Raw genomic sequence first — 9,386 nt, 5'->3', positions numbered from 1 at the left:
ATGGGCCCTTCTGGTTATAGATGATCTTATAAAACAGATATGCTCGAAAATTAGGGTTATAAGTCAATTTCTCCAAACCTGGAAAAAGGTTGTTTTTCAACGCAAGAAATAAGAGATGCCAGTAGTGCAGCAGTGGCTTGCTTTGTTACTTAGTGCCCCGTTCTCTGTAACAGATATTAAAGAGAAGAAAATGTTGACTGCAAGGTATCATGAGCTCCAAACTATGGAGGATACGTATTGGCAGCAACATAGTAAGGCAGACTGGCTTCTAGATGGGGATAGGAACACTGCTTACTTTCATCACCGTGCGTCAAATTGGAAGTAGAGAAATGCCATTACGAGGTTGACAAACAGTGAAGGGCGGTGGATTACTGTGCCTGCAGGAATTGAGAATATTATGACAGATTACTATAATAATCTATTCAGGTCACATAGTGTTCAAGATGAGACACTTACTATCATTCTTAATACGGTGCCTCTACAAGTCACAGCTGATATGAATATATGCTTGATGGCCTCTTATACGGATGAAGAGATTTGTAGAGCAGTGTTTCAGATGCATCCTTCTAAGGCCCTTGGCCCATATGGCGTGTCTCCATTTTTTTACCAAAAGTATTGGAGCACAGTTGGTTCAGATGTTTGCTTTGCAGTCAAGGAGGCCCTTAAATCAGGTGCTATGCTCCAAGAAATAAATTATACCCATGTCACATTGATTCCTAAAGTTGATAACCCCATTGACACGACTCAATTACGTCCCATAGCTCTGTGCAATGTTATTTATAGGATTTGTGCAAAGGTATTGGCTAATAGAGTGAAGAAGATTCTTAGCAGTGTTATCTCACCTCTCCAAAGTGCCTTTGTGCTGGGGTGACTAATCTCCGACAATACCTTAGTTGAAAATGAAGCGGCTCACCAAATGCATATTAATAGGAGGACGGGTGATCAAGCTTTTGCTTTGAAGCTTGACATTAGTAAAGCCTATGACAGATTGGAGTGGGAGTTGTTGAGGCAAATGCTACTGAAGCTTGGTTTCAATGCAGAATGTGTTGAACTAGTCATGTCTTGCTTGAACACGGTTAGATAGTCATTTAATGTGAATGGTGAACCCAAGGGTTATGTTGTTCCATCTCGAGGCATTAGGCAAGGAGACCCCTTGTCCCCATACTTATTCATCCTGTGTGCAGAAGGTCTTTCCTCTTTAATTTCTCACTTTGTACAGTAAGGTTGGTTACATGGAGTTCAGTTAGCCTCCACGGCCCCTAAGCTACATTATCTCCTATTTGTAGCCGATAGCTTTCTCTTTGGGAAGGCTATTCTAGGTGATGTCAATAGATTAGAAGTATCCTAAACACTTATGAGGTGGCATCTGGTCAACAGGTGAATCTGAGCAAAAGCAGTGTTGCTTCCTCAAAAAAATGTCCGCGTGCATGAGCAAGAGACTTTGGTAGTTCAAAAAATGTCTACGGGTTGATAAACATGAACAATATTTAGTATTACCCGCTCAAAGGGTTATTGTGCACTTCCGAGTTCATTAGGGATCCCTTTTAAGCGATAACAATAGCTAGTTCAATAAAATTCAATTACTTTTCAAAAAAAAAAAATGCTTCATTTAATCTGGGCTTCGTATTCTAATGAATATTGCTATTTGGTAGTTGGTAATACGGAAATTTAGTTATTTTTCTGCTTTTACTTCTAATTTTGTTGTGATGCAGTCTTGATTCTACTTTAAATTTGGTTAGATATAATGATTAATGAATAATGCTACTTGGTCAATTGCTTAATTGTAACTTGTTTCATCTTGAGTGTAGCCTATTGAGTAATGCTAATTATCTTAACCTTAGCTTGTTAGTTGTTAATGTTGTTAGTTTACAAATGAGAAATTTTCTAGTCAATTGGGAAGTTGGGAACTCTGAGTCTGCGACATATCTACCATGGGTCGTTGTGGAGTGCCTTTGTTTATGTCTGAAAATCTTTCTGAAGAGTGCCTTGGTTTACGTCTATATACTTAAATTGTACTTAGAAGTGTTACGTCTCGAACCTAAATTTATCGGTTTACTATCCATTTAGACGGTAAACGTCGATTTCTTGCACTTTTACTTCGTTTCGATACTTTTAGTGGCCCTAAAAGGTTGACTTTTGTTCGGGTCAATTTTTGAGAAAATTTTCTTCATGAAAGTTGTAGAGAACTTTAAACCGAGCGCGTGTATATGTGGTACGTAAAAATCGGAGTTCGTATGCGAAAGTTATGAGTGAATTACGGAAGTTACTGTTCATGGTAAATTGGTTATAAATATTGAAATTTTACTGTGGTAGGTTTCCAAATCCGGAAACCCACCTTTCTCTCTCCTCTCCGTCGAGCTCTCTCTCTTTCCCTTTCGGTCTTCTTCTTCTTCCCCTCGATTTACCGCCGTCCGGCCACCAACTGGTGTGCAACCGGCCATCCTAGGAGCGCCTCTTCCTCCACTACACCCTAGTGACAGTGGGTTACGGCGATTTGGCCGGGAAACCCCAAATCGAAACAAAAACCATTACTGTTGCAGTTGGAGGTTTTCCGGCGATTCGACCATTTCTGGCCTTTTCCGACCACCAAACCGGGTCTAGTAGGAGCGCCTCGAGCTATTGACCAATTGCCCTCAAGCTATTAACTCCAATTTATTGCGTGGAGGATGAATCAAAGAAATTTCTGAATCTAAGGTTTGGAATTTCTGGGTTTTTCTTCACCGGCCGGCTTTGACTGTTTCAAGGTAAAATTGGAACTTGTTGTAATTGAGAAAAATGTTAGGCTTGTTGAGTTGATGTTGTACATGAAATTTGGTGACCGGAGGTGGAGGTGGCTGCCGGCGTGTGGGCCCCACGCGCCGCTACTGTGGGTGGCGCGTGGAAGTGTGTAGGGCAGGTTTTTAACTTCTGTTGTTTAGCTAGATAATTATTTGTGCGTTGTAGATTCCGTGATTGTGTTTTTGGGTAGAATTGGAGAAGCATGGATATCGATTTCGATTATTTCAAAGTGTGGAAATTGTTAATTGAATTACGAAGAATCCGTTCATCAGATTTTCTTGTTTCTGCCCTAAAATCCTTAAATTAATGAATCGACGTTAGTAGTGAAGATTGGAGGTTTTGGGGCATAAAGGCAATGATGGGTTTCAGTTTTTAATTACCGTAAATTTAATTTTCCGTCCTGTAATTATTGGTTTACGAACGTTATATTGCACAGGACGTGAGGAGGATTCCCACGAGGAGGGTTCGGATCGACGGCAGACTTAGCCGTATACTGTGAGTGGACGTTTGATTTTTAAATAATGCATGCAATTAGTTTTCTTAAGCAAGAATTTATTTAAATTATCAATTTATTTATCGAGCATTTTATTTTGGTTGTGAATACTTGATATATGAATTGGACTTGCGGATTGGAACTATTATACTTGAATTTAGACTTGTGTTTATAGAATTCTGACAAGCCTTTCCGCAGTGATTTCGGAAGTATCCTTATTGTTGGTTCTCGTATTTTGATTTATAATTTTGAGAATGCATGTTGACGTGCGGGGTCACGTCAATGGTTTATATATTTCTTTTCTTGTGAGATATTGGGGAAGCCTTTCTGATTTTCAATTTTTCGTGGTTTTAACCCACCATACCTGGGTCGATATATTTTATTGTAGCTAGTCTATTAGTACTCCTCCCCGCTTACTATGTGTTTGGGGATGAGTTGAGCAAAGAGCATGGGATGCTCAAGAGTGTGGGACACTCCGACCCAAGCCTGGGAGGCTCCCTTTTTATCGTATGGTGATAATGCTCTCCCCATATTCATTATTTATCTTTGACTAGCGGGGCTAGTCCGGTTTTCCTTAACCAGCGGGGCTGGCTTGGTTTTACGAGATTCTCGATTCTAAAGATAAATGTTTTACTATTGTTGCATGCATTGGATTTTCAAAGGAGTAAATGTGGGAAAGTATGAAATTTCTTTTCTGTTAATTATTTATTCTTTTGTCCACTCACACTAACGTTTTTATTTACTTACTTTTCCCTGGGCCCTTTGGTTTCAAATGCCCAGTTCGCAGCGTAGTTGTTCGGCTTAGCACCAGCACTGCTATCTATCATCTGTAGGTTATTAGCTAACCTACTTTATGTATCATATTTCCTTGTCTTTAGACTGCTCTGAAAACCGTGGAACTTTTGTAATATCGAATTTGAATTTATGAGTGGTTGTGAATTTGTTAGTTGTGGGACAATATGTAAACCTAAATTGTGGAATTTCGGATTTGTGGCAGGGTGACTCTATGAGTATAAGATAATGGTTTAGAAGAGTAATTCTTGTTTCAACAGGTTTTGGGTTGTCCACTTTTAGGGGAGGTTCTGTTGAATTTCCTCGGAAAGTGGGCCCCGCAGGTCCATCTTAGAGTTTTAGGTGAAATTCCGGGGTGGGTCCTGACAAGAAGACTGTTGCATTTAATTAATATTTCGTAGCAATGATGCATGATATATTGATATGCAGTTGGATGACATCTTCCAGAGGATCTAATGCAATGAGTGAAATGGATAAATCATTGAAGCATGGGTTAAGGAGGAAGATGAAGAGGATTATGAGTTTGAGTCTGATATGATATGGGTCTCAGAGGAATACAGAGAAGAAGATTTATAGGCCGAGGCTTTTGTTTCATTGTACTCTTATGCTTAATATTTTGGGAAAATTTTACAAACAATACACCAACTAAAGGCCACTAATAATTTTTAGGGTTATTATCACAAATGGTACCTGAACTATACCTCAATCTTATCGATGGTACCTGAACTTCAATTTTGATCACAACCAGTACCCGAACTTTTCGATTTCATTTTAAATGGTACCTAGAGCCACCTCCGGTCACTATTCTGACTAAAAACGGCATGGGAGGCAATCATAGTGATGATTTTTGATGATTTCAAGGGTTGCAATCATATATAGTGATGATTTTCTGGTAATAGATTTGCCTTGAACTTGTTTTTTTTTTTTTAGATTTGGCTTTTTTGGCCGGAATAGTGACCGAAGGTGGCCTTAGGTACTATTTAAAATGAAATTGAAAAGTTCGGGTACTGGTTGTGATCAAAATTGAAGTTCAGGTACCATCGATAAAATAGAAGATAAGTTCAAGTACCATTTGTGATAATAACCCTAATTTTTATCATAAAGTTCCAAACAGAGCATTTTGGTACACAAAATGATGAAATCTAAAGCCCGACCCACTATCTGTACCAACGTTAATGACACCGTTAACTCGTATGTCATTATTCATTTGTCAAAGGGTAATTTAGTAATCTCTCACTCTAACTTTTTTTTTTGGTAAAAAAAAAAAAATGGATCTCCTCTCTCTCTCCACATACCCAAACCCAGAAAGCTCTCTATGACCCCGGCGACCACCGCATCTCTTCCACCTTCCAAATCCACACCCACCAAACTCAACCCCACTTCTAATCGCACCAAAATCTTAATAATAATTCTAATCCCAGCACCTAAACCTAATAACAGATGAAGATTTTCATGAAATAATGCCATTGAGGAAAAGAGTAAATAGATTTGTTGTGAGTACAAGGAAGACACCATTAGAGCGGGGGCTGGCGAATGCCCAATATCAAAGAAACTTGGATAGTGATGAAATCAAGGATCTCCAAAAGGGGAGTGCAAATAAGTCACTTGGTGATACATCGAGCTAGACTTTAGATATTATTCTCGGTCGTTCATCTGTTTCTGAATCAAATACTACCAGTACCAATGCTGGAGAACATGGTAAAACTGATACCCCCTCTTTTATCTCTAGCTTAGGTTCCACACGGTATCAACAGCCCAGACAGAGTAACTCCAATTATGCCCTGTTTGTGCCATTACCTGCAAATGCGTTTGCTAAGAAGAGAAGGATCGAGGAGAGTAACGGAGCTGCAGTATTATCGAATGGGAAGATCAATGCTGGGTTCGGGTGGCTTAGTGACGGAGCAAGTCGGGGAGGACCAGAAGAGGCGGTGAGTTTAAGGATTTGGGCGAGTGGGTTTTGGGAAAAAGAGGTGGGGGACGGAGTGGAGGGAATGACGATGGTGGTGTGGTAGTGGCAGGAGAGGAGGTGGTTGCAGAGCTCCATGCATGGTTGCAGGTGGCCTTGCCCGGATGTTGAAACTACGCAGATCTCTCTGGCCATTGTGCAAGTAGGTGAGAGAGAGATGGTTGACCAGTGTAAGAGAGACATAGATACCAATTTACCCCTCAAATTATGCCAGGTGGTAGAGGTCCTCACGGCGTCATTGACTTCCTGTCTATATAATGGGTCGGGCTTCAGACGTCATGTACCAAAATGGTCGGTTTGGAACTTTATGTATAGAAATTATTAGTGACCTTTAGTTAGTGTACTGTTTGCAAAATTTTCCCAAATATTTTTTTTTAGGACTATTTTGAATATCCTGTAATCAATTTTAATACTCTTTTAATTCTTTATATATTCTTAAGGGAGAATTTCACAAATGGTCCTATGATTCATTTGACACTTTGTTCACTCAATTTTCAAATATATAACTTTTGTCACTCAATTATTACTCTGTTAATCACTTTAGTCACTTTGCTAAATCTTCAGATAAAATCTCAGCTAAAGACATGATATTTTTGTAAATATGTATTTTTTGGAGGGTAATTTTATCAAAATCTCACTTTAGTTACTTTTCCAAATTATTCAAATTCAGACTTCTCAATTTTCCACCATTGGTAGGACAAAAATATCCTTGATGTTTTGGCAAATTTTTTTTTTTTTTAACGAAAAAAATTAACAGAGTGACTAAAGTGAATAACAGAGTTAAAGTTGAATGACCAAATTAAGTGTCAAACATGTAAAAGTTGAGTGATCATTTGTGATACTCCCTATCATTTGTGATACTCCCTATTCTTAGATATATAAATAAATGCTATAAAATAAAATTAAAATTAAAAAAATCAAAACCGCCTAGTCTCCTAATCACCGCTCGATTAGCACCTAATGATTTTTAGAACCTTTATATATATATATATATACAGATCATATCCAAAGCGGAGCTCCGCTTTAAAATTAACGTGTGAAGTTCGAGTTTTCGGTCGCATATCCACATCTCGACCATTCAGTTTTTAGGTGCTACTGTATAGATCATCTCTGCAAATTTTCAGCCAAATTGATAATCGATAAGGTATCTAACTCGTTTAAACTAATGGACAGACTGAATTTGTCAACCTGAACCGTAGTAGCTTTAAAGCAGGTATCAATGCCTTAACGATCATCAATTTGACTGAAAATTTGCAGAGATGATCTATACACTAGTACCTAAAAACTGAACGATCAAGATGTGGATATGCGACCGAAAAGTGACTAAAAACTCGAACTTCACTCGTTAATTTCAAAGCGGAGCTCCGCTCTGGATAGGATCTGTATATATATATATATATATATACAGTCCGGCTACACTAAGGATGTCCTTAGTTTTTCTTAGGTACGAATTTCCGGTTTTCACCCACTTTCCGATCAAATTTTCACATCTTAACCGTTCAGTTTTGAGGTCCTAATGTATAGATCACCTCTGAAAAATTTCAGCCAAATTGGTGATCATTAAGGCATCCAAAACTGCAAATTACAACAATGTAAACGAACGGTTCCGGTTCGACAGATTCGGTTCGTTCGTGTAAATTGCAGTTTTGGACGCCTTAACGATCACCAAATTGGCTGAAATTTTGCAGAGGTGATCCATACATTAGGACCTAAAAACTGAACGGTTAAGATGTGAAAATGTGATCGGAAAGTGGGTGAAAACAGTAAATCCGTTCCATAAGAAAAACTAAGGACATCCTTACCTGAGAAAAATCCTATATATATATATATATATATATATTCCGGCTACACTAAGGACGTCCTTACCTAGCCTTAGGTACGGATTTTCGGTTTTCACCCACTTTCCGATCACATTTTCACATCTTAACCGTTCAGTTTTTAAGTCCTAATGTATAGATCACCTCTGCAAATTTTCAGCTAATTTGGTGATCGTTAAGGCATCAAAAACTGCAATTTATCATTATAAATACGAACGGTTCCGGCTCGACAGATTCGGTCCGTTCGTGTAAATTGCAGTTTTGGACGCCTTAACGATCACCAATTTGGCTGAAATTTTGCAGAGGTGATCTATACATTAGGACCTAAAAACTGAACGGTTAAGATGTGAAAATGTGATCCACGACACTCTGGTAATTATGTGTTAACGTCCAATATTTTCGTAGATATTGGTTAATACATATGAAGTATCAGGAGTTAGACATACAATGAGGCAACATAATGTCAAGAAGGCATCAGGCTGTAGCTGTGGCCGGACTGAGTTAAAGGATGGTGTTCATTCTTTTATCAATGGTGATAGGACTCATCCTAAAGCCAACTTTATTTATTTATGCTGAATTGGACTCGTTGACAGATCAACTTCGTCAGCATGGATATGTGCCCTATCTCTAGAACTCTGTTTCTATTGAACTCGGCATGGTAGTTCTCAACAGAAAATTTTACCAGTCGGCTCTTAGGAAAATGAAAACCACTTTCCTTGCATTGAAACGAGAAAGCTGATACTAGAGGAAAAGTTAGTAGCCACCTTATGAGCTACAGTGCCCTTGGCACCTCCATGAATTACAAATGAAAGCTAATATAAGCTTCAATTAATGTGTTATATAAGTGGATTGTTTCATTGTTATAATCATCCTTATTTGGCACCCCTAATAGATATTAATCATTCAAATATGACACTAAATAAACAACTAATGTCCTAATAAATAGCTTTTACGATTAATATATGAACTTTTGTTTTGTTAGTTATGATGCTTAATTACCAATTAACGAGCAATTAATTTAAGATATACCTGTTTTGCTTGATTGATATTTATGAATGAATTTCCTAGTTTGGCAAAGATATACTTCCCTAGTAGAAGTATGTCTAGTACATGCCATGCATTTACATTGTCTTTTGTTGCCATGAGTCTATGAAAAGAATTCGACATAATTTTTATTTTGTGTATGAGACAATTGCATTTATATATGTTCCAACCCCCCCCCCCCCCCCCCCAAAATGTAAAATTTTGGCTCCGCCTCTGAGTAACAATTAGTACGTCATATCCATATTTACAAATTTGTTGTCATTGTGGTAACGGGAGTCCTAATTTGTGTAATCTTAGTTCTATTAATGCTAGTTGCATTACCTAAGACCTTGTTACAAATTTTTGAACCAATTTGTTGTTAATGTTTTAATTTTGGGTTAATTATATGTAAATAGTGTAAACGAATGTGACAACTTTGTTCTCAAAGTTGTAATTTTGATTCATATAGATTGTAATTTTTGTTCAGATAGATGTAAAAACAGTGTACGATAAACAT

This window comes from Rosa rugosa, chromosome 6, assembly GCF_958449725.1.
Source record: "Rosa rugosa chromosome 6, drRosRugo1.1, whole genome shotgun sequence".
Lineage (NCBI taxonomy): Eukaryota > Viridiplantae > Streptophyta > Magnoliopsida > Rosales > Rosaceae > Rosa > Rosa rugosa.
This window is presented reverse-complemented; position numbering follows the sequence as displayed.